We start from the raw sequence: 26,662 nt of genomic DNA on the forward strand, positions 1-26,662 counted from the left end.
CCATCAATATGCAGTCCACAAGAGACACACCTTAGAAACAAAGACAAATATATTAAAAATCAAAGGATGGAAAAAAAATATATCAAGCAGTTACCAAAAAAATGGAAGGGGTGGCAATATTAATCTCAGATAAAATAGACTTTAAGGCAAAACAAATCAAAGACAAGGAAGGACATTATATAATAATTAATGGAACTTCAACACCCCACTCTTGGTAAAGGACAGAATATCTAGAAAGAAACTCAGCAAAGATTCAAAAGATCTTATGGCCACAGTCAAACCGTCTTGACGTCGTAGACACATATAGAACATGCAATAGAAGCAAATCCTTTTCCAAGACATCTGGAACATTCTCCAGAATAGACCACGTTTTAGGCCACAAACCTTCAATAAAATCCAAAACATTGAAATAATACAAAGCATTCTTTCTGAATACAATGCCATGAAAGTAGAAATCAATAAAAGGAAGAGCAAGGAAAAAAAAAATACATGGAAACTAAATAACACCTTGCTTAAAAACAACTGGGTAATAGAAGAAATCAAAGAGAGAATTAAAAAAAATTCCTAGAATCAAATGAGAATAAAAACATATCATGCCAAAACCTTTAGGACACATCAAAGGCAGTGCTCAGAGGTCAATTTATGGTAATAAACACACACATAAAAAAATAAGAACGGGCCAATATCAAAATGTTAGCCCTACAACTCTAACAAATACAGAACAGGAAAAGGAGCCCACAACCACCAGAAGAAAGAAGGTAATGCAGATTAGAGCAGAATAAATGAAAAAGAGAACAGAAAACTAGAATCAACAAAACCAAAAGTTGATTCTTTGAAAAGATCAACAAAATCGACAAACCATTAGCCAAACTGACAAAACAAAAGTACAAGAGGAAGCAAATCACCTAAATAAGAAATGAGAATGGGGGACATTACAAGAGACCCAACTGAAATAAAAAGGATCATAACAGAATACTATGAAAAACTGTACTCCAACATATTTTAGAACCTAGAGGAAATGGACAAATTTCTAGAAACACACTACCTACCTAAACTAACATGAACTGAGGTAGAAAATCTGAACAGCCCCATAACAAGAGATTGAAGAGGTAATAAACTCCCAGCAGAAAAAAGCTCTGACCTGAATGACTTCGCTGGAGAATTCTACCAAACATTCAGAGAAGTTCTCATACCAGTACTACTCAAAGTACTTCAGAGGATAGAAAAGGAAGGAATGCTCCCAAATTCTTTTTATGAAGCCAGCATAACCCTGATACCAAAGCCAGGCAAAGACACCAAAAAAGAAAGAAAGGAAATTACAGGCCAATATCTCTTATGAATGTAGTTGCAAAATTTCTCAGCAAAATTCTAGCCAATAGAATTTAGCATCATATTAAAAAAAAAAATGCAACCAAGCAGAATTCATACAGGTGTTCAAGGATAGTTCAACATTAGAAAATCAATGTAATCACCACATAAATAGAACAAAAGAATCACAATGATCTCAACTGGTGCAGAAAAGGCATTTGATAAAGCCCAACACCCATCCCTGATAAAAATTCTCAATAAAATATGAATAATAGGGAAATTCCTCAACATAATAAAGGACATCTATACAAATCCAATGCCAACATAATTCTCAATGGAGAGAGGCCAAAAGCATTCCCCCTGAGAACAGGAACAAGAGAAGGACACCCTTTATCATCACTTCTATCTAACATTGTGCTTGAAGTCCTAGCTAGAGCAATAAGGCAAGAAAAAGAAATAAAGGGCATCAAATTGGAAAGGAAAAAGTAAAGCTATACCTATTCCCAGGTGATATGATCCTATACATATAGAACCCCAAAGATTCCACAAGAAAACCACTGAAACTGACAGAAAGATTCAGCAGAGTAACAGGATACAAGATCAACGTACAAAATTCAGTTGGATTCCCATACACCGACAAAGAGAACTTTGAAAAGGAAGTCAGGAAAAGAATACCATTTATAATCAAATCAACACCAAACCTGTTGCTCTTGAGTTGATTCCAACTCATAGCAACCCTACAGGTTGGAGTAGAACTGCCCCATATGGTTTCCAAGGAGCAGCTGGTGGATTCGAACTGTCGACCTTTTGGTTGGCAGCTAAGCTCTTAGCCACTGTGCAACCAGGCTCCACCATTTACTATTTTTCTGTTGTTAGGTGCCATCAAGTCAGTTCCAACTTATAGCGACCTATGTACAACAGAATGCTGTACAGTCATGTGCCATCTTCACAATCATTATTATGCTTGAGCTCATTGTTAGAGCCACTGTGTCAATCTACCTCGTTGAGGGTCTTCCTCTTTTTTTGCTGACCCTCTACCTTACCTAGCATGATGTCCTTCTCCAGGGAATGACCCCTCTTGATAACATGTCCAAAGTGTGTGAGACGAAGTCTCACCATCCTTGCTTCTAAGGAGCATTCTGACTGTACTTTCTCCAAGACAGATTTGTTCATTCTTTTGGCAGTTCATGGTATATTCAATATTTTCGCCAACACCATAATTCAAAGGCATTGATTCTTGTTTGATCTTCCTTATTCATTGTCCAGGTTTCACATGCATATGAGGCGATTTGAAACACTATGGCTTGGGTCAGGTGCACATTAGTTTTCAAGGGGACATCTTTGATTTTTAACACTTTACAGAAGTCTTTTGCAGCAGATTTACCCAAAGCGATGCTTCATATGTTTTCTTTTTTAAAAAAAATAATACTTTATTGTGTTTTCAGTGAAGGTTTACACAGAAGTTTAGGTTCCCATTCAACAATTTCTACACGAATTATTCAGTGACATTCATTACATTCATCACAATGGGTGAACATTTTCATTATTTCCGTTCTGGTTGCTCCATGTCCATTAAAGTAGTTTTCCTGCCTCCTTATAGTCTCATCTTTGTTTTAAAGTAATCGTTGACTGTTTAGGTGATTATTTATTTATTTTTATTGTGCTTTAAGTGAAAGTTTACAGTTCAAGTTAGTTTCTCATACAAAAATTTATACACACATTGTTATGGGACCCTATTTGCTCTCCCTATAATGTGACAACAGACTCCCCCTTTTCACCCTGTATTTCCCGTGTCCATTCAACTGGTCTACTATCCCTTTCTGCCTTTTTATCTCATGTCCGGACAGGACCTGCCCATTTAGTCTCATGAACCTAGATGAGCTAAGAAACACACTCTGCAAGTATTATTTCATGTCTTATAGTTCAATCTATCTTTGAAGAGTTGGCTTTGGGAATGGTTTTAGTTTTGAGCTAACAGAAAGTCCAGGGGCCATGTCTTCTAGGGTGCCTTCAGTCTCAGACCATTAAGTCTGGTCTTTTCGCTAGAATTTGAGTTCTGCATTCTGCTTTTCTCCTGCTCCATCAGGGACTCTCTGTTGTGTTCCCTGTCAGGGCAGTCATTAGTGGTAGCCAGACACCATCTAAATCTTCTGGTCTCAGGCTGATGGAGTCTCTGGTTTATGTTGCCCTTTTTGTCTCTTGGGTTCATATTCTCCTTGTGTCTTTGGTGTTCTTCAGTCTTCTTTGCTCCAGGTGGGTTAGGAAAAATTGATGCATCTTAGATGGCTGCTTCCTAGATTTTAAGACCCCAGATGCCACTCACCAAACTGGGATGCAGAACATTTTCTTAATAAACTTTGTTATGCCAATTGTCTTAGATGTTCCCTGAAACCATGGCCCCCAGATCCACACCCCTGCTACTCTGTCCTGCAAAGTGGTTGTATTCGGGAAACTTCTTAGCTTTTGGTTTAGTCCAGTTGTACTGACTTGCGCTGTATTGTGTTGTCCTTCCCTTCACCTAAGATAATTCTTGTCTACTATCTAGTTAGTGAATACCCCTCTTTCTCCCTCCCCACCCTCATAACCATCAAAGAATGTTTTCTTCTGTGTTTAAACCTTTTCTTGCGTTCCAATAATAGTGGTCTCATACAATATTTGTCCTTTTGCGACTAATTTCACTCAGCATAATGTCTTCCAGAGTCATCCATGTCCTGAGATGTTTCAGGGATTCACCATTGTTCTTTATCATTGCGTAGTATTCCATTGTGTGAATATACCATAATTTGTTTATCCGTTTATGTGTTGATGGGCACCTAGGTCATTTCCATCTTTTTACTATTGTGAATAGTGCTGCAGTGAACATGGGTGTGCCTACATCTATTCATGTGAGGACCCTTATTGCTCTAGGATATATTCCAAGTGTGGGATTGCTGGATCATATGGTACTTTTATCTCTAGCTTCCTAAGGAAGCGCCAAGTTGATTTCCAAAATGGTTGTACCATTTTATATTCCCATCAGCAGTGTATAAGTGTTCCAGTCTCTCCACAACCTCCCAACATTTATTATTTTGTGTTTTTTGGATTAATACCAGCCTTGTTGAGGGTAGATCATTGTCGTTTTGATTTGCATTTGTCCCCTAGCTAGGGATAGTGAGCTTTTCTTTATGTATCTGTTAGCTGCCAGAATGTCTTCTTTGGTGAAGCGCCTGTTCATATACTTTGCCCATTTTCTAATTGGGTTATTTGTCTTTTTGTTGTTGAAGTTTTGCAGTATCTTGTGGATTTTAGAGATTATGTGCTGATCGGATTAGTTGTAGCCAAAATTTTTTTTCCCAGTCTGTAGGTTTCCTTTTTACTGTTTTGGTGAAGTCTTTGGATGAACATAAGTGTTTGATTTTAGGAGCTCCCAGTTATCGAGTTTCTCTTCTGGTGTTTGTACATTGTTCGTAATGTTTTGTATTCTGCTTATGCCATGTATTAGGGCTCCTAGCATTGTCCCTATTTTTTCTTACATGATCTTTATCATTTGAGATTTTATATTTAGGAATTTGATCCATTTTGAGTTAACTTTTGTGCATGGTGTGAGGTATGGGTCTTGTTTCATTTTTTTTGCAAGTGGATATCCAGTTATGCCAGCACCATTTGTTAAAAGGACTGTCTTTTCCCCATTTAACAGACTTTGGGGCTTTGTCAAATATTAGTTGCTCATATGCAGATGAATTTACATCTGGATTCTCAATTCTGTTCCATTGGTCAATGTATCTGTTGTTTTACCAGTACTGGGCTGTTTTGACTACCGTGGAGGTATAATCGGTTCTAAAATCAGGCAGCGTGAGGTCTCCCACTTTATTCTTTTTCAGTAATACTTTACTTATCTGGGAACTTTTCTCTTTCCAGATAAAGTTGATGATTTGTTTCTCCATCTCATTAAAAAATGCCTTCAGAATTTGGATCGAGAGTGTATTCTACCTGTAGATGCTTTGGGTGGAATAGACATTTTCACAATGTTGATTCTTCCTGTCCATGAACAAGGTATGTTTTCCCACTTACGTAGGTCTCTTTTGTTTTTTTGCAGTAATGTGTTGTAGTTTTCTTTTTATAGGTCTTTTCTATCTCCGGTTAGATTTATTCCTAAGTATTTTATCTTCTTGGGGGCTACTGTAAATGGTATTGATTTGGTGATTTCCTCTTCTTGTTCTCTTGATGTAGAGCAATCCAACTGATTTTTTTTGTATTTATCTTGTATCCTGTACTTTGCTGAACTCTTCTATTAGTTCTAGTAGTATTCTTGTGAATTGTTTGGGGTTTTCTGTGTATAAGATCATATCTGTGAATAGAGAGAGATACTTTTACTTCTTCCTTACCAATTTAGATGCCCTTTGTATCTTTTTCTAGCCTAATTGCTCTGGCTTGGACCTTCAGCACAGTGTTGAATAAGAGTGGTGATAAAGGGCGTCCTTGTCCAGTTCCTGTTCTCAAGAGGAATGCTTTCAGACTCTCTCCATTTAGGATGATGCTGGCTGTTGGCTTTGTAGAAATGCCCTTTATTATGCTGAGGAATTTCCCTTCTATTCCTATTTTGTTTAGAATTTTTATCAGGAATGTTTGTTGGACTTTGTCAGATGCCTTTTCTGCATCAATTGATAGGATCATGTGGCTCTTATCTTTTGTTTTATTTATGTGGTGGATTACATTGATTGTTTTTATAATGTTGAACCATCCCTGCATACCTGGTATGAATCCAACATAGTCATGGTGCATTATTTTTTTTGATATGTTGTTGAATTCTATTGGCTAAAATTTTGTGTCTAAATTCATGAGGGATATTGGTCTGCAATTTTTTTTTCTTTTTTTGGTGTCTTTACCTGGTTTTGATATCAGGGAAATGCTGGCTTCATAAAATGGGTTTAGGAGTATTCTATGAAATACCTTTAGTAGTAGTGGTGTTAACTCTTCTCTGAGTGTTTGGCAGAATTTTCCAGCAAAGCCATCAGGGCCAGGGCTTTTTTTGGTTGGGAGTTTTTTAATTACCTTTTCAATCTCTTCTTTTGATATGCCTGTAGATAGTTGTTGTACCTGTTTGTGTTAGTTTAGGTAGGTAATGTGTTTCTAGAAGTTTGTCCCTTTCCTCCACGTTTTCAAATTTGTTAGAGTACAATTTTTCATAGTATTCTGTTATGATTCTTTTAATTTCAGTTGAGTCTGTTGTGATGTCGCCCATCTCATTTCTTATTTGGGTTATTTGCCTCCTCTCCTGTTTTTCTTTTGTCAGCTTGACCAATGGTTTATTGATTTTGTTGATCTTTTCAAAGAACCCACTTTTGGTCTTGTTAACACTTTCAATTGCTTTTCTATTCTCTATTTCATTTAATTATGCTCTAATTTTTATTATTTGCTTTTCTCTGGTTCCCAAGGGCTTCTTTTGCTGCTCTCTATTTGAGTTGTGGGGTTAATTCTTTGATTTTGGCCCTTTCTTCTTTTCAGATGTGTGCATTTATTGTTATGAATTGACCTCTGAGCTCTGCTTTTACAGTGTCTGAAAGGTTCTGATAGGATGTGTTTTCATTCTCATTTGATTCTGTGAATTTCTTTATTCCGTCCTTAATTTCTTCTATAACCCAGTAGTTTTTTAAGCAAGGTGTTGTCCAGTTTCCCTATGTTTGATTTTGTTTTCCTTGCTTTTTCTGTTATTGATTTCTACTCTTATGGCTTTGTGGTAAGAAAAGATGCTTTGTAATATTTCAATGCTTTGAATTCTGTTAAGGCTTGCTTTATGGCCTAATGTGTGGCCTATTCTGGAGAATGTTCCATGTGTGTTGGAAAAGAAAGTATACTTGGATGCTGTTGGGTGGAGTGTTCTGTGTATGTCTATGAGGTCAAGTTAGTTGATTGTGGCCTTTAGATCTTCCGTGTATTTACTGAGCTTCTTTCTGGATGTTCTGTCCTTCACTGACAGTGGTGTGTTGAAGTCTCCTACTATTATTGTGGAGCTGTTTATGTCTCCTTTCAATGCTGTAAGAGTGTTTTATGGAGGCTTGTCATTGAGTGTGTTAATATTTTCTGTGGTTATATCTTCCTGGTATATTGGCCCTTTAATCATTATATAGAGTCCTTCCTTATCCTTTGTGGTGGATTTTACTTTAAAGTCTAGCTTGTCAGAAATTAATATTGCCACTCCTGCTCTTTTTTGATTGTTTGATACATTTTTTCCATCCTTTGTGTTTTAGTTTGTGTTTTTAAGTCTAACTTGTGTCTCTTGTAGGCAGAATATAGATGGATTGTGTTTTTTTTTAATCCATTCTGATATTCTGTGTCTCTTTATTGGTGCATTTAAGTCCATTTACATTCAGTGTAATTATTGATAGGCATGAGTTTAGTGCTATCATTTTGATGTTTTTTTTTGTGTTGATGACAATTTTTTTGTTCTGCTTAATTTTCTGTGCCGAGTCATTTTTCTTTATGTACTTTCTTTTCATCATTTTCATTATTGCTGATTTTGTAATTGCTGTGTCTTTATGTTTTTCTTGTTTTTTATTTTGATATTTAGGGTTCTTAGTTTCTTTTGTGGTTACCTTAATATTTACTCCTATTTTTCTAAGTTTAAACCAATCTTTTATTTCTTGATATCTCCTTGACTTCCCCTACATATGAAAGATCTATGCTGGCATCTTTTAGTCCATCTTTTTTGTTTTAATATTGTTGTCTTTTACATAATGATGTCTCTGTTTCCCTATTTTTAGTGTTTTAGCTTTGATTTATTATTGCGACTTCCCTATCCGGATTAATATCTGGTTGCTCAGTCCTGTGTTCTAGTCTTGGGTTATCTGATGTTATTGATTTTCCAACCAGAGGATTCCCTGTAGTATTTCTTGTAAGTTTGGTTTGGTTTTTGCAAATTCCCTAAATTTGTGTTTATCTGGAAATGCTCTAATTTCAACATCATCTTTGAGAGACAATTTTGCTAAATATATAATTCTTGGCTGGCAATTTTTTCCTTCAAGGCTTTATAATATGTCATCCCGCTGCCTTCTTTACTGAATGGTTTCTGCTGAGTAGTATGAGCTTAGTCTTATTGACACTCCTTTGTAGATAACTTTTTGTTTATCCCTATCTGTTCTTAAAATTCTATCTTTGGTTTTGGCAAATTTAATTATAATATGTCTTGGTGACTTTCTTTTGGGATCTACCTTGTGTTGGGTTTAATGAGCATCTTGGATAGATATCTTCTCATCTTTCACAATATCAGGGAAGTTTTCTGCCAACAAATCTTCAAAAATTCTCTGTATTTTCTGTTATCCCTCCCCTCCGTGTACTCCAGTCACTCATAGGTTATTCCTCTTGATACAGTCCCACATAATTCTTAGGGTTTCTTCATTTTTTTTCATTCTTTTATTTGAGTTTTCATCAAATAAGTTGGCGTCAAATTCTTTATCTTCAATCTCACCAACTCTGACTTCCATTGCCTCAATTTTGTTACTATGACTTTATAGTGAGTTGTCTAATTCTGAAATTTTATTGTTAATCTTTTGGATTTCTGTTTGCTGTCTATGTATTCTTGCAGCCTATTAAATTTGTCATTATGGTCTTCTGTCATCTTCTTAAATTCCTCTGTTGCTTTGTCTGTTCCTTGGCTTGTTCTGCATTTGACCTGATATCCTTGATCTCTTGAAGACATCTATATATTAATCTTTTGTATTCTATCTCCAGTAATTCCAACAAGTTCTCTTCATCTGGAAGATTTCTTGATTGTTTGTTTTGAGAGCTTGCTGAAGCCATCATCGTCTGCCTCTTTACGTGATTTCATATTGACTGTTGTCTCTGAGCCATCAATAAATTATTTTATTAATTTATTTTGTGTTTGCTTTCTGTGTCCTAGCTTCTTGTTTTGTTTTCTTTTGATATGCCGAGATAGGCTGCTCATGTGGCCTAGTTTGAAGTTCTAATGTCCTATCACCGGGTTGTTAGATCTGTTACTATGTATGTAAGTCTAGGAGTCTGTTTTACTTTTCCTGTATGCATTCAGCTCAGGTGCCCGGGTTGTCAGTCACCAAGTGTGTGGTGCAGGCTTTCACCTAAAGTCCTAGATGGGCAGGGGTGATTTGTGTAGGCACAGGTACCTGGATGCAGTAGGGAGTCACAGGCTGAGCAAGGCGGGGGGCTGACAGCAGCCCTTGAGTGTCTGAGAGGATAGCATGTCCCTGTCCCCTAGAGCATGTAGGTCGGTGGGTTTTGCACCCAGGCTGTGGGCACCCAGTGCTGTTGGCCGTAAGGACTGGGAGGCACCACTTATTGTTGGACTCCTGTCATGGATGCCTAGGTGGCATAGATGGAGCTACCAGTTCTCAGGCCCCTGATGTGGGTAGGTGAGGCCCCTGCTTAATAGGCAGAGCAGTGTCAAATGTCACAAACCTGCCTTTCAACCATCTAGCTGAAACAGTTGAAGTTAGTCTTCAGGTATGTACCCTGTTGTACTGTGCTAATGAAGGCCTACACTGTTGAAATGGGCCCACACAGGTCTATGCAGGTGTGAAAGGCATTCAAAGTCCGTGGACCCCTTATGCCTGTGCCTGTGGAAAGGAGCTGTTTGTGCCCTGAATTTCCGGTTTAGGGGAACCGACAGATTATTTTTTCCTTTTGTTCATTTTTTTCCTCTCCACGGCTGGGAGAGTGGGTCTGGGCATGTGACAGGTCCTACTTCTGGCCCAGGGGACTCAGCAATCTCTGAAGCTGGCTTGGGACCCAGTGCAGAGCAGGGAGGAGTCAGGTTAATGGTGGAGAGGTTTTACTCAAAGGGGCGTTTTTTGATCTGTGGTAGCTTAGACACATGTACTTTTGCCGATTGAGCGCTGCTTTTCACTGGTTTTGGAGGCATGAGTAGACTCTCCGCTAACTGCTTGTTCTCTCCTGAAGTAGAAAACATGTCCTGCGTACCACTGCTTGCCTCACTGCTCACAGCCGATCCAGTCTGCAGGATGCCAGTTCTTGCCGGGTCAGGCCTGGCAACTCCTTGCTGCTTCTGAACCATCTCTCCTTCCCTTTCTGCTCAGTCCGATTCCTCAACTTTGCCTTTGATGTTCAGGGCTGCTAGATTGTCATATAATTGATTCACTTGTTTTTTGGGGTCTTTGTTGTAAGAGGGACCACAAGAAGTGTCTGAGTAGTCTGCCATCTTGGCCCTGCCTCTCATTTGTTTTCTTGACGACTGCTTCCTTGGCCATTGATTGTTGATCCAAGTAAAATGAAATCCTTCACAGCTTCAGTCTTTTCTCCATTTGTCTTGATGTTGCCTGTTTGTCCAGTTGTGAGAATTTGTGTAATCCATACTAAAGGCTGTAATCTTTGATCTTCATCAGTAAGTTCTTCAAGTCTTCACATTTACCAAGCAAGGTTGTGTCATCTGCGTAACACAGGTTGTTAGTGAGTCTTCCTCTAATTCTGATTCCCACTTCTTCTTCTTCATATAGTCCAGTTTCTCAGATTATTTTCTCAGTGTACAGATTGAATAACTGTGGTGAAAGAATACAACCCTGACGCATACCTTTTCTGACTTTAAACCATGCAGTACCCCCTTGTACTGTTTGAATGACTGCCTCTTGGTCTATTGATAGTTTCCTCATGAGCGCAATTTAATGTTCTGCAACTCCCATTCTTTGCAATGTTATCCATAATTTGTTATGATCCACACAGTTGAATGTCTTTGCATAGTCAGTAAAACACAGGTAAACATATTTCTGGTATTCTCTGCTTTTGGCCAAGATCCATCTGGTATCAGAAATAGTATCCCTAGTTACACATCTTGTTCTTAATCTGTCTGGAATCCCTGTTGAAGTACTGCTACAGCCATTTTTGAGTGATCTTCAGCAAAATTTAACTTCAGTCTGATATTAACGATGTTGTTCAATAACTTCTGCATTCTGTTGGATCACCTTTCTTTTAAATAGGCATGAGTATGAATCTCTTCTGTCTTCCAAATTTCTTGGCATAGATGAGTGAGCATTTCCAGTGCTGCATCTGCTTGTTGAAACATCTTAGTTGGTATTCTGTCAATTCCTGGAGTCTTGTTTTTTGCCAATGTCTTCATTGCAGCTTGGACTTCTTCCTTCAGTACCATCGGTTCCTGATCATATGCTACCTCCTGAAATGGTTGAACATCGACTAGTTCTATTTAGTATAGTGACTCCTTCCATCTTCTTTTGATGCTTCTTGTCATTTAATATTCTTCTTTTGTATAGTGTATTCCTTCCATCTTTTTTTGACGTTTCTTGCATTGTTTAATATTTTCCCTGTAGAATCCTTCAATACTGCAACTCGAGACTTAAATTTTTTCTTCAGTTCTTTCAGTTTCAGAAACACTGAGTATCTTATTTATCTAGTGCTGCTAAAACAGAAATACCACGAGTGGGTGGTTTTAACAAAGAAATTTATTTCCTCACAGTAAAGTAGCTTAAAAATCCAAATTTAGGGCATTAGCTCCAGGCGAAGACTTTCTCTCTCTGTTGGTTCTGGAGGTAGGTCCTTCTCATTAATTGTCCCCTGGGCTAGGAGCTTCTCCATATAGGAACCCTGGGTGCAAAGGACACACTGTGCTCCTGGCACTGATTTCTTCATGGTAGGAGGTCCCCCTCTTTCTCTGTTCGCTTCCCTCTTTTATATCCTAAAAGAAACTGGCTGAAGACACAGTCCAATCCTGTAGTTTGAGTCCTAGTTCATCAACACAACTGCGGCCCATCCCCCCTCATTAATATCATAGAGGCAGATTTACAACACATAGTGAAATCACATCAGAATACAAAATTGTGGACAGTCACACAATACTGGGAATCACGGCCTAGCCGAACTGATACACACATTTTTGGGAGGACACAATTCAATCCGTGACACTGAGTGTGTTCTTCTCTCTTGGTTTTCTAACTCTAGGTCTTTGCACGTGTCATTATAATACTATGTGTTCTCAACCCACGCTTTGAAATCTTCTGTTCAGCTCTTTTACTTCATCATTTCTTCCTTTCACTTTAGCTACTTTATGTTTAAGGACAACTTTTAGAGTCTTTTTGGTTGTCCATTTTGGTCTTTTCTTTCTTTCCTATCTTTTTAATGACCTCTTGCTTTCTTCATTTATGGTGTCCTTGATGTCGTTCCACAACTCGTCTGGTCTTCGGTCATTAGTGTTCAACACGTCAAATCTATTCTTGAGATGGTCTCTAAATTTTCATGGGATATGTTCATTTGTACTTTGGCTCTTGTGGACTTGTTCTAATTTTCTTCAGCTTTGACTTGAACTTGCATATGAGCAATTGATGGTCTTCCAAAGTCAGCCTCTTGCCTTGTTCTGGTTGATGATATTGAGATTTTTCCACCATCTTTTTCCACAGATGTAGTAGATTCCTATGTATTCCGTCTGGCAAGTTCCACATGTATAGTAACTGTTTCTGTTGTTGAAAAAAGTTATTTGCAATGAAGAAGTCATTGGTCTTGTAAAATTCTATCATGCTACCTCCAGCATCATTTCTGTCACCAGGCCATGTTTTCCAACTACTGATCCTTCTTCTTTGTTTTCAACTTTCACATTCCAATCATCAGTAAATTTTTTTTAATAATTTTTTTTGAGCTTTAAGTGAACGTTTACAAATCAAGTAAGTCTGTCACATATAAGCTTGTATACACCTTACTCCATACTCCCACTTACTCTCCCCCTAATGAGTCAGCCCTTCCAGTCTCTCCTTTCGTGACAATTTCGCCAGTTTCTAACCCTCTCTACCCTCCTATCTCCCCTCCAGACAGGAGATGCCAACACAGTCTCAAGTGTCCATCTGATACAAGTAGCTCACTCTTCGTCAGCATCTCTCTCCAACACATTGTCCAGTCCCTTCCATGTCTGATGAGTTGTCTTCGGGAATGGTTCCTGTCCTGTGCCAACAGAAGGTTTGGGGACCCTGACCGCCAGGATTCCTCTAGTCTCAGTCAGACCATTAAGTCTGGTCTTTTTATGAGAATTTGGGGTCTGCATCCCACTGATCTCCTGCTCCCTCAGGGGCTCTCTGTTGTGCTCCCTGTCAGGGCAGTCATCGGTTGTGGCCGGGCACCAACTAGTTCTTCTGGTCTCATGATGTAAGTCTCTGGTTCATGTGGCCGTTTCTGTCTGTTAGGCTCGTAGTTATCGTGTGACCTTGGTGTTCTTCATTCTCCTTTGATCCAGGTGGGTTGAGACCCATTGATGCATCTTACATGGCCGCTTGTTAGCATTTAAGACCCCAGATGCCACATTTCAAAGTGGGATGCAGAATGTTTTCATAATAGAATTATTTTGCCAATTGACTTAGAAGTCCCCTTAAGCCATAGTGCCCAAACCCCCGCCCTTGCTCCAAAGACCTTCAAAGCATTCAGTTTATCCCAGAAACTTCCTTGCTTTTGGTCCAGTCCAGTTGAGCTGACCTTCCGTGTATGGAGTATTGTCCTTCCCTTCACCTAAAGTAGTTCTTATCTACTAACTAATCAGTAAATAACCGTCTCCCACCCTCCCTCCCTCCCCTCCTCCTAACCACAAAAGTATGTGTTCTTCTCAGTTTATACTATTTCTCAAGATCTTATACTACTGGTCTTATACAGTATTTGTCCTTTTGCCTCTGACTAATTTCGCTCAGCATAATGCCTTCCAGGTTCCTCCATGTTATGAAATGTTTCACAGATTTGTCACTGTTCTTGATCAATGCGTAGTATTCCATTGTGTGAATATACCACAATTTATTTAACCATTCATCCGTTGATGGACACCTTGGTTGCTTCCAGCTTTTTGCTATTGTAAACAGAGCTGCAATAAACATGGGTGTGCATATATCTGTTTGTGTGAAGGCTCTTATTTCTCTAGGGTATATTCCGAGGAGTGGGATTTCTGGGTTGTATGGTAGTTCTATTTCTAACTTTTTAAGAAAACACCAGATAGATTTCCAAAGTGGTTGTACCATTTTACATTCCCACTAGCAGTGTATAAGAGTTCCAATCTCTCCGCAGCCTCTCCAACATTTATTCTTTTGTGTTTTTTGGATTAATGCCAACCTTGTTGGAGTGAGATGGAATCTCATCGTAGTTTTAATTTGCATTTCTCTAATGGCTAATGATCGAGAGCATTTTCTCATGTATCTGTTAGCTGCCTGAATATCTTCTTTAGTGATGTGTGTGTTCATATCCTTTGCCCACTTCTTGATTGGGTTGTTTGTCTTTTCGTGGTTGAGTTTTAACAGAATCGTATAGATTTTAGAGATCAGGCGCTGCTCAGAGATATCATAGCTGAAAATTCTTTCCCAATCTGTAGGTGGTCTTTTTACTCTTTTGGTGAAGTCTTTAGATGAGCATAGGTGTTTGATTTTTAGGAGCTCCCAGTTATCTGGTTTCTCTTCGTCATTTTTGGTAATATTTTGTATTCTGTTTATGCCTTGTATTAGGGCTCCTAAGGTTGTCCCTATTTTTTCTTCCGTGATCTTTATCGTTTCAGTCTTTACATTTAGGTCTTTGATCCACTTGGAGTTAGTTTTTGTGCATGGTGTGAGGTATGGGTCCTGTTTCTTTTTTTTGCAAATGGATATCCATTTATGCCAGCACCATTTGTTAAAAAGACTATCTTTTCTCCAATTAACTGACACTGGGCCTTTGTCAAATGTCAGCTGCTCATATGTGGATGGATTTATATCTGGGTTCTCAATTCTGTTCCATTGGTCTATGTGCCTGTTGTCATACCAGTACCAGGCTGTTTTGACTACTGTGGCTGTATAACAGGTTCTAAAATCAGGTAGAGTGAGGCCTCCCACTTTCTTCTTCTTTTTCAGTAGTGCTTTACTTATCCGAGGCTTCTTTCCCTTCCGTATGAAGTTGGTGATTTGTTTCTCCATCACATTAAAAAATGTCATTGGAATTTGGATCCGAAGTGCATTGCATGTATACACGGCTTTTGGTAGAATAGACGTTTTTACTGTGTTAAGTCTTCCTATCCATGAGCAAGGTATGTTTTTCCACTTAAGTAGGTTCTTTTTAGTTTCTTGTAGTAGTACTTTATAGTTTTCTTTATATAGGTCTTTTACATTTTTGGTAAGATTTATTCCTAAGTATTTTATCTTCTTGGGGGCTACTGTGAATGGTATTGATTTGGTGATTTCCTCTTCAATGTTCTTTTTGTTGATGTAGAGGAATCCAAGTGATTTTTGTATGTTTATCTTATAACCTGAGACTCTGCCAAACTCTTCTGTTAGTTTCAGTAGTTTTCTGGAGGATTCCTTAGGGTTTTCTGTGTATAAGATCATGTCATCTGCAAATAGAGGTAATTTTACTTCCTTCTTGCCAATCTGGATGCCCTTTATTTCTTTGTCTAGCCTAATTGCTCTGGCTAGGACCTCTAGCACAATGTTGAATAAGAGTGGTGATAAGGGGCATCCTTGTCTGGTTCCCGTTCTCAAGGGAAATGCTTTCAGGCTCTCTCCATTTAGAGGGATGTTGGCTGTTGGCTTTGTTTAGATGCCCTTTATTATGTTGAGGAATTTTCCTTCAATTCCTATTTTGCTGAGAGTTTTTATCATAAATGGGTGTTGGACTTTGTCAAATGCCTTTTCTGCATCAATTGATAAGATCATGTGGTTTTTGTCTTTTGTTTTATTTATATGGTGGATTACATTAATGTTTTTTCTAATATTAAACCAGCCTTGCATACCTGGTATAAATCCCACTTGGTTGTGGTGGATTATTTTTTTGATATGTTGTTGAATTCTATTGGCTAGAATTTTGTTGAGGATTTTTGCATCCATTTTCACGAGGGATATAGGTCTGTAATTTTCTTTTTTTGTGATGTCTTTACCTGATTTTGGAATCAGAGATATGGTGGCTTCATAGAATGAGTTAGGCAGTATTCCGTCTTTTTCTATGCTTTGAAATACCTTTAGTAGTAGTGGTGTTAACTCTTCTCTGAAAGTTTGGTAGAACTCTGCAGTAAAGCCATCCGGGCCAGGGCTTTCTTTTGTTGGGAGTTTTTTGATTACCGTTTCAATCTCTTTTTTTATTATGGGTCTATTTAGTTGTTCTACTTCTGATTGTGTTAGTTTAGGTAGCTAGTGTTTTTCTAGGAATTCATCCATTTCTTCTAGGTTTGCAAATTTGTTAGAGTACACTTTTTTGTAATAATCTGATATGATTCTTCTAATTTCAGTTGGGTCTCTTGTGATGTGACCCATCTCATTTCTTATTCGGGTTATTTGTTTCCTGTATTTCTTCAGTCAGTCTGGCCAATGGTTTATCGATTTTGTTAATTTTTTCAAAGAACCAGCTTTTGGCTTTGTTAATTCTTTCAATTGTTTTTCTGTTCTCTAACTCATTTAGTTCAGCTCTAATTTTTATTATTTGTTTTCTTCTGGTGCCTGATGAATTCTTTTGTTGCTCACTTTCTATTTGTTCAAGTTGTAGGGACAGTTCTCTGCTTTTGGCTCTTTCTTCTTTTTGTATGTGTGCATTTATCGATATAAGTTGGCCTCTGAGCACTGCTTTTGCTGTGTCCCAGAGGTTTTGATAGGAAGTGTTTTCATTGTCGTTGCATTCTATGAATTTCTGTATTCCCTCCTTAATGTCTTCTATAACCCAATCTCTTTTCAGCAAGGTATTGTTCAGTTTCCAAGTATTTGATTTCTTTTCCCTAATTTTTCTGTTATTGATTTCACTTTTATGGCCTTGTGGTCTGAGAAGATGCTTTGTAATATTTCGATGTTTTGGACTCTGCAAAGGTTTGTTTTATGACCTAATATGTGGTCTATTCTAGAGAATGTTCCATGTGTGCTAGAGAAAAAAGTATACTTTGCAGCAGTTGGGTGGACAGTTCTGTATAAGTCAATGAAGTCATGTTGGTTGATTGTAGCAATTAGGTCTTCCGTGCCTCTATTGAGCTTCTTACTGGATGTTCTGTCCTTCTCCGAAAGTGGTGTGTTGAAGTCTCCTACTATAATTGTGGAGGTGTCTATCTCACTTTTCACTTCTGTTAAAGTTTGTTTTATGTATCTTGCAGCCCTGTCATTGGGTGCATAAATATTTAATATGGTTATATCTTCCTGGTCAATTGTCCCTTTTATCATTATGTAGTGTCCTTCTTTATCCTTTGTGGTGAATTTAACTTTAGTCTATTTTGTCAGAAATTAATATTGCTACTCCTGCTCTTTTTTGCTTATTGTTTGCTTAATATATTTTTTTCCATCCTTTGAGTTTTAGTTTGTTTGTGTCTCTAAGTCTAAGGTGTGTCTCTTGTAGGCAGCATATAGACAGATCGTGTTTCTTTATCCAGTCTGAGACTCTCTGTCTCTTTATTGGTGCATTTAGTCCATTTACATTCAGCGTAATTATAGATAAGTATGTGTTTAGTGCTGTCATTTTGAAGCCTTTTTATGTGTGTTGTTGACAATTTCATTTTTCCACTTACTTTTTTGTGCTGAGACGTTTTTCTTTGTAAATTGTGTGTTCCTCTTTTTCATAGTATTTGACTTTATGTTTGCTGAGTCGTTACATTTTTCTTGGTTTTTATTTTGAGTTGTGGAGTTGTTATACCTCTTTGTGGTTACCTTAATATTTACCCCTATTTTTCTAAGTAAAAACCTAACTTGTATTGTCCTATATCGCCTTGTATCCCTCTCCATATGGCAGTTCTATGCCACCTGTATTTAGTCCCTCTTTTTGATTATTGTGATCTTTTACATATTGAGTTCAATGATTCTCTGTTTTGAGCCTTTTTTTTTTGTTTTAATTAATCTTAATTTGTTTTTGTGATTTCCCTATTTGAGTTGATATCAGGATGTTCTGTTCTGTGGCCTTGTGTTGTGCTGGTATCTGATATTATTGGTTTTCTGACCAAACAATTTCCTTTAGTATTTCTTGTAGCTTTGGTTTGGTTTTTGCAAATTCTCTAAGCTTGTGTTTATCTGTAAATATCTTAATTTCGCCTTCATATTTCAGAGAGAGTTTTGCCGGATATATGATCCTTGGCTGGCAGTTTTTCTCCTTCAGTGCTCTATATATGTCATCCCATTGCCTTCTTGCCTGCATGGTTTCTGCTGAGTAGTCTGCACTTATTCTTATTGATTCTCCTTTGTAGGAGACCTTTCTTTTATCCCTGGCTGCTTTTAAAATATTCTCTTTATCTTTGGTTTTGGCAAGCTTGATGATAATATGTCTTGGTGATTTTCTTTTTGGATCAATCTTAAATGGGGTTCGATGAGCATCTTGGATAGATATCCTTTCGTCTTTCATGATGTCAGGGAAGTTTTCTGCCAGTAGATCTTCAACTATTCTCTCTGTGTGTTTTGATATCCCTCCCTGTTCTGGGACTGCAATCACACACAGAAGTAATTCTTGATAGAGTCCCACATGATTCTTAGGGTTTCTTCATTTTTTTTAATTCTTTTACCTGATTTTTTTCAGCTATATTTGTGTCAATTCCCTGGTCCTCCAGAGCTCCCACTCTGCATTCTAATTGCTCAAGTCTGCTCCTCTGACTTCCTATTGAGTTGTCTAATTCTGTAATTTTATTGTTAATCTTTAGGATTTCTGAATGCTGTCTCTCTATGGATTCTTGCAACTTATTAATTTTTCTACTATGTTCTTGAATAATCTTTTTGAGTTCTTCAACTGCTTTATCAGTGTGTTCCTTGGCTTTTTCTGTAGATTGCCTTATTTCATTTCTGAGGTCATCCCTGATGTCTTGAAGCATTCTGTAAATTAGTTTTTTATATTCTGTATCTGACAATTCCAGGATTGTATCTTCATTTGGGAAAGATTTTGATTCTTTATTTTGGAGAGTTGTAGAAGCAATCATGGTCTGCTTCTTCATGTGGTTTGATATTGACTGCAGTCTCCAAGCCATCTCTAAGATATTGTAGTGATTTATTCTATATTTGCTCACTGAGTCTTATCTTGTTTTGTTTTCTTTCAATATACGTAGATGGGCTACTAGATTGCGCTGTCTTGAATGTTGTAGCCCTTGACTCACTTATGTCCTATTACCAACTGGTTTGGGCTGTTACCAGATATATAAGCCTGAGTCCATTCACTATTCTTGAGTAAAATCTGATTTTGGGTCATCAAGTATGTGGAGCAGACTGTCACCTATCCACCTAGAGAAGTAGTGGTGATAGTTGTGTGCACCAGATTCTAGTAGCAGCAGGGGTTCACACTCCAAGCGCAGCAGGATGCTGACAGGCTTCCCCCAGGTGTCAGTGAGGTATTGTGTCTCTATTCCTAAAGCAACTTGGTGTGTGGGCTCTGCAGCTGTACCTTAGGCCCCCAATGCAAGTACCTCTACAGATTGGTAGGTGTCACCTTCCTTAGACCCCTAAGGCAGGAGGCTAGGTGGTCTGGGGGGAGCTTCAGCCCTCAGTTCCCTGTTGTGGGTCAGTGAGGGCTCTGTTGAATATGCAGAGATATCAGACCTGGGAAACTTGTCTTTCCAGTAATCCGCTAAAACAATTGTAGTCAGGTCCCTATCAGAATTGCCTTTGCAGTATAATAGGCACCTTGTTCCCTGTAAGGATGAAAGCCCAAGACTGTGGATCACATATGCTTGGCTGGAGCTGGTTCTGTTTTTCAGTCCAATTAGGGAAGGATTTTTGGACCCTGGGTTTTTTGTAGCTGCTTCTCTCAGGCCAGGAGGATGGGTTAGGAAAAGACCAAAAACAGAAAAACCGCAAGCAGTTCACTCTCTGGCTCAGGAAATTCCAAGGTTAATGAAGCCGCCTGGGAAGGGAAGGGGAGGGTTCAGACAAATAGGAGAGAGTAGCACCCTGAATATAAACAAAGTTACTTATCTTGCTTGGGATCACTGTTTTATCTGAGATTCCCGAGGGGCGGGTCGACTGTGTGCGCTGGCTGGGTAGAGATTGCCCCCGAGGGTCAGGCCAGCGTCCCATACTTGCGCTGTCTCAGAAGCTGCGGTAGTTCCTCTGCTCCCAGTCCAAAGCCCAGTGCCAAGGTTCCCCAGCTGGGACACCGCACTCCCGGCTCCAAAACCAGTCGCTGCCTCCCAGTTATTTCTCCTTCTGTCAGCCTCGTTGCTGCGCTGTCTGCATGCACTGGCTGGGCTTCCCCTGAGGTCAGTTCAGGGGGCTAGGGCTGCCCCCCGTGTTTGCGCTGTCTCAGGATGCTGTGCTCAGCTCCCCTGTGCCTGGTCCAAAGCCCGGCGCCAAGGTTTCCTGACTGGGACGCTGGCTCCAGGCTCCAAACACAGTCGTTGCTTCCCCTTGGTTGTTCGTTCTCAGTCTCTGTCACTCAGGTCAACTCTTTAGATCTGTGTTTGATGGTCAGGGTTAGTAGATTGTCATGTATGTGATCAATTCACTTGTTTTTCCGAGTCTTTGTTGCAAGAGGGATCCAAGGTAGCTTCTACCTAGTCAGCCATCTTCGTCCCGCCTCCCAATCATCAGTAATTATTAATGCATCCTGATTGCATGTTTGATCAATTTCAGACTGCAGAAGTTGGTAAAAAACCTTCAATTTCTTCATCTTTGGCCTTAGTGATTGGTGAGTAATTTTGAGTGATTGTCATATTAAGTGGTCTTCCTTGTAGGCTTATGAATATGATCCTATCACTGACAGTGTTGTACTTTAGAATAGACCTTGAAATATTCTTTTTGATGATGAATGCAACAGCATTCCTCTTCAAATTGTTACTCCTGGCATAGTAGACCATATGACTGTCTGAGTCACAATGGCTAATACCAGTCCATTTCAGGTCACTAATGCCTAGGGTATCGATGTTTATGTGTTGCATTTCACTTTTTATGGTTTCCAAATTTCCTAGAGTCATACTTCTTATATTCCACATTCCAATTTTTAATGGATGGTTGCAGCTATTTCCTCTCAGTTTGAGTCATGTCACGTCAGCAAATGAAGGTCCCGAAATCATGACTCCATCCACATCCTTGAAGTCGACCCTACTTTGAGGAGGTGGCTTTTCCCCAGCCTTCCAACCTGAGTGGCTCATCCTCCAGCACTATATCAATGTCCTGCTACTATTCATAGGTTTTTCACTGGCCAATTTTTTTCAGAAGTAGACTGCCAGGTCCTTCTTTGTAATGTCTCTTAGTTTGGAAGTCCACTGAAAATTGTCCACTATGGGTGATCCTGCTGGTAGTTGAATACCAGTGGCATAGCTTCCAGCATCACAGCAACATGCAGGCCCCCACAGTAAATCAAACTGACAGATGAGTGGGGGAGCCAAAGTTTAGACAGGTGTATAAAAAAACGTGCTTCTTAGTGCAATTACATATATGAGACCAAATGGGCAACATTTGCCCAAAAGCAAAGATGAGAAAGTATTGAGGGACATGAAAACTGGGTGAATGGACATTAGGAACCTGAGGTATAAAGGTAAAGGGGGAAAGTGCTGACATTGCAGGGATTGGTACCAATGTCACAAAACAATTTGTGTATAAATTTTGAATGAGAAACTAATTCGTGCCGTAAACGTTCACCTAAAGCACTCTAAAAATAAAACAAGACAAAAATATTAAAGAATGCTATTCAGGCTGAAAGGAAATAATACTACAAAGAAACTCAAATCTTCAGGAACAATGAAGAAAGTTTTAAATGATACATATATGGGCAAATACAGATTTTTTCTTTTAATTCCTTTAAAATACATATGAATGTGTAAACCATACTTTAAAATATGTTGTAGGTTTATAATGGATAAGAACAATTTGTGTGATATCTGAGGGGGGAAGGACCTATAGTTGCAAAATTTCTACATTGTTATATCACATGGAAAATATTGACTGTAAGTTGACTGTGAAAATATAAGGGTGTATGTTGCAATCCTCAAAAAACCATGCACACAAAACATAGTGCAAAGAGGAATAGCTGAACAGAACCAGTGGGACTAATAGGAAGGACACTGGAAGATCATAGATTAAACCTACTCATCCTGATAATTTTATTACATGTAAGTTGTCTAAACACAGCTTTTAAAAACTACAACTTTCAGTTTCAAGTTTTAAAAAATACCCAAATTTATGCTCTTCACAATACATAGACTTTATATGTAAAGGCACCAAAACAAAACAAAATCTGCTGACATCAAATTGATTCTGACTCATAGTGACCCCATAGGACAGAGTAGAGCTCCCCCCATATGGTTTCCAAGGCTGTGATCTTTATGGAAGCAGATTTTCACATATTTCTCCCACAGAGCAGCTGGTGAGTTCCAACCACTGACCTTTCACTTAGCAGCCAAGCACTTAACTATTGCACTGCTAGGGCTCCTTATATAAAGATACAGATAGGTTAAAATTTTAAAAAATTATACAATGAAAATACTAATCATAAGAATTCTGGAGTGGCTATATACTATCAGATAATGTAGACTTCAGCACAAGCGATATTATTCAAAATAAAGAACATTTTATGAAGCTTAAAGAGTCAACTCATCAAAAAGATATAACCATACAAAATGTGTATGCACCTAATAACACAGCTTAAAGAAACACAGAGAAAAAACCAGCAGGTCTGAAGTGAGAAAGAGACAAATTCAAAATTATAGTTGAATATTTAAACAACCCTTTTACAAATAATTGGTAGAACAAAGAGACAAAAAATCAGTAAGCATATAGAAGCCTCAAACAACACTAAAAACTATTGAACATTATAAACAATAATGGCTGAATGCACATTCTGTTCAAGTAGTTGTGAACATTCAACAAGATTATATGTTGAGTCATAAACTCAAAATGATTGCAGTAATACAGAATATATTATCAGACCACAAGGGAACTAAATTAGAAATGGTAACAGAAAGATAGCTGGAAAATATCCAAGTATATGAAAATTAAACAACATACATCTAAATGACCTATAGTTCAAAGAAAATATCACGAAGGAAATCAGAAAATATTTTAAACTGAATGAAAATGAAAAGAACCTATCAATATTTATGGATTATATATTCTATAAGACAGCCAAACACAACCAAAATAATGCTTAGAGGCTAATTTATAAAAAAATTATAGGTTTAAATATTTCTTTTAGGAAAAGAGGAGGTCTAAAACCAGTGGTTTATGTTCCACCTTAGGAAGTTAGGAAAGCAAGAACAAAAAAGCTCAAAGAGCTAGTAAATATTTTTAAAAATAAAGAAAATGAATAAAATGTAGAAAAGTCAATGAAACCAAAAGCTAATTAAAACTTTAAAACAAATGAACATTTTTCTGGAATAATTTTTAAAAATAGAGAAGGCATAATTACAAATATTAGGAGTGAAAGAGAGGGGCATCACTACAGATTCTACAGTCCTAAAGAGAGAAAAAAAAGAATATTATGAACAAATTTATCTCAGAATGAATGACTTCGATTAACTCTAAGTTGACTTAAAATATAAGGCAAAAAATTTCCAAAAGATGAAAATTACTAAAAGGAACTCAGGAAAAAAAATCTAGGGTAACATATATTAGTTAAGAAATTGAATTTTTTAATAGTTTATTTTAGGTTTTTATTGTTGAGAATATACACAGCAAAACCTACACCAATTCAACAGTTTCTGCATATAAAATTCAGTGACATCGATTACATTCTTCAAGTTGTGCGACCATTCTCTCCTTTCCTGAGTTATTCCTCCAACATTAACATAAGTTCACTGCCCCCTAAGGTTTCTATCTAATCTTCGGAGCTGCTGTTTTCAATTTGATCCCATAGAGATAGATCTTAAAAGAGTATAATGCTTAAGGCAGATAATTAAAAAAAATTTTTTTTTATTGTATTTTAGACGAAGGTTTACAGAACAAACTACTTTCTCATTAAACAGTCAGTACACACATTGTTCTATGACATTGGTTAACAATGCCACGACATGTCAACACTCTCCCTTCTCAACCTTGGGTTCCTTATTACCAGCTTTCCTCTTCCCTCCTGCGTCCTAGTCCCTGCCCCTGGGCTGGTGTGCCCCTTTAGTCTCATTTTGTTTTATGGGCCTGTCCAATCTTCAAAAAACAAAAAATTTCTTTTTTACAGCAATCTTCGGCTGAAGGGTTAACCTCAGGAGTGCCTTCATTACTGAGCTGAAAGGGTGTCCAGGGGCCATACTTTCAGGGTTTCTCCAGTCTCTGTCAGGCCAGTAAGTCTGGTCTTTTTTGTGAATTAGAATTTTGTTCTACATTTTTCTTCACCTCTCTCCAGGACCCCCTATTGTGATCCTTGTCAGAGCAGTCAGTGGTGGTAGTCGGGCACCATCTAGTTGTACTGGACTCAGTCAGGTGGAGGCTGTGGTAGATGTGGTCCATTGCCCTTTGGACTAATCTTTCCTTTGTATCTTTAGTTTTCTTCATTCTTTCTTGCTCCCGAAAGGGTGACACCAGCAGAGTATCCTAGATGGCTGCTCACAGGCTTTTAAGACCCCATATGCTACCCACCAAAGTAGAATGTAGAACATTTTCTTTATAAACTATGCCAATTGAGCTTGATGTTCCCCTAGACCATGGTCCCCACAGCCCTCAGCCCAGCAATTCAGTCCCTCAGGGAGTTTGGATGTGTCTTTGGAGCTTCCATTACCCTGCCTTGTACGAGCTGTGTTGGCTTACCCAGTATTGTGTACTGTCTTACCCTTCACCAAAGTTACCGCTTATCTATTGTCTTATTTAGTGTTTTTCCATTCCCACCCTTCCCCTCCCTCGTAACCATCAAAGATTTTTTCTTTTTGTGTGTAAACCTTCTCATGAGTTTTTACAGTAATGATCTTATACAATACTTGTCCTTTTGTGACTGACTTCTTTCACTCAGCATAATGTCCTCCATATTCATCCATGTTATGAGATGCTTCACAGATTCATTGTTGTTCTTAATCGTTGTGTAACACTCCATTGTGTGTATGAACCACAGTTTGATTATCCATTCATCTGTTGATGGGCATCTAGGTTGTTTCCATCTTTTTGCTATTGTGAACAATGCTACAGTGAACATGGGTGTGTGCATGTCTATTCGTGTGATGACTCATTTCTCTAGGATATATTCCTAGGGGTGGGATTTCTGGATCATACGGTATTTCTATTTCTAGATTTCTAAGGAAAGTGCCATATTGTTTTCCAAAATGGTATCATTTTGCATTCCCACCAGCAGTGCATAAGAGTTCCGGTCTCCCCACAGACTCTCCAACATTGTTATTTCCTGTTTTATTGATTTGTGCCAGTAACACCAGGGTGAGATGATATCTCTTTGTGGTTTTGATTTGCGTTTCTCTAATGGCTAGTGATCGCAAGTGTTTCCTCGTGTGTCTATCGGCTGCTTGAATGTCTTCTTTGGTGAAGTGTCTGTTTGATTCCTTTGCCCATTTTTAAAAAATAATTTTTATTGTGCTTTAAGTGAAAATTTAAAAATCAAGTCAGTCTCTCTCACAAAGACCCATATACATCTTGCTACACACTCCCAATTACTTTCCCCCTAACGAGACAGTCTGCTCTCTCCCTCTACTCTCTTTTTATGTGTCCAGTTCGCCAGCTTCTAACCCGCTCCACCCTCTCATCTTCCCTCCAGGCAGGAGATGCCAACATAGTCTCAAGTGTCCACCTGATCCAAGAAGCTCACTCCTCACCAGCATCCCTCTCCAACCCATTGTCCAGTCCAATCCATGTCTGAAGAGTTGGCTTCGGGAACGGTTCCTGTCCTGGGGCAACAGAAGGTCTGGGGGCCATGACCACCAGGGACCTTCCAGTCTCAGTCAGACCATTAAGTCTGGTCTTATGAGAATTTGGGGTCTGCATCCCACTGATCTCCTGCTCCCTCAGGGGTTCTCTGTTGTGTTCCCTGTCAGGGCAGTCATCGGTTGTAGCTGGGCACCATCTAGTTCTTCTGGTGTCAGGATGATGTAGTCACTGGTTCATGTGGCCCTTTCTGTCTCTTGGGCGTGTAATCACCTTCTGTCCTTGGTGTTCTTCATTCTCCTTTGATCCAGGTGGGTTGAGACCAATTGATGCATCTTAGATGGCTGCTTGCTAGCGTTTAAGACCCCAGACGCCACTCTTCAAAGTAGGATGCAGAATGTTTTGTTAATAGTTTTTATTATGCCAATTGACTTATTTGTCCCCTGAAACCATGGTCCCCAGACCCCTGCCCCTGCTACGCTGGCCTTCGAAGCACTCAGTTTATTCAGGAAACTTCTTTGCTTTTGGTTTAGTCCAATTGTGCCAACCTTCCCTGTATTGTGTGCTCTTTCCCTTCACCTAAAGTAGATCTTATCTACTATCTAATTAGTGAATACCGCTCTCCCACCTTGCCTCCCTCCCCCCTCTCGTAACCACAAAAGAATGTTTTCTTCTCAGTTTAAACTATTTCTCAAGTTCTTATAATAGTGGTCTTATACAAT

The sequence above is a fragment of the Loxodonta africana genome, chromosome 3 (genome assembly GCF_030014295.1).
Source record: "Loxodonta africana isolate mLoxAfr1 chromosome 3, mLoxAfr1.hap2, whole genome shotgun sequence".
NCBI lineage: Eukaryota > Metazoa > Chordata > Mammalia > Proboscidea > Elephantidae > Loxodonta > Loxodonta africana.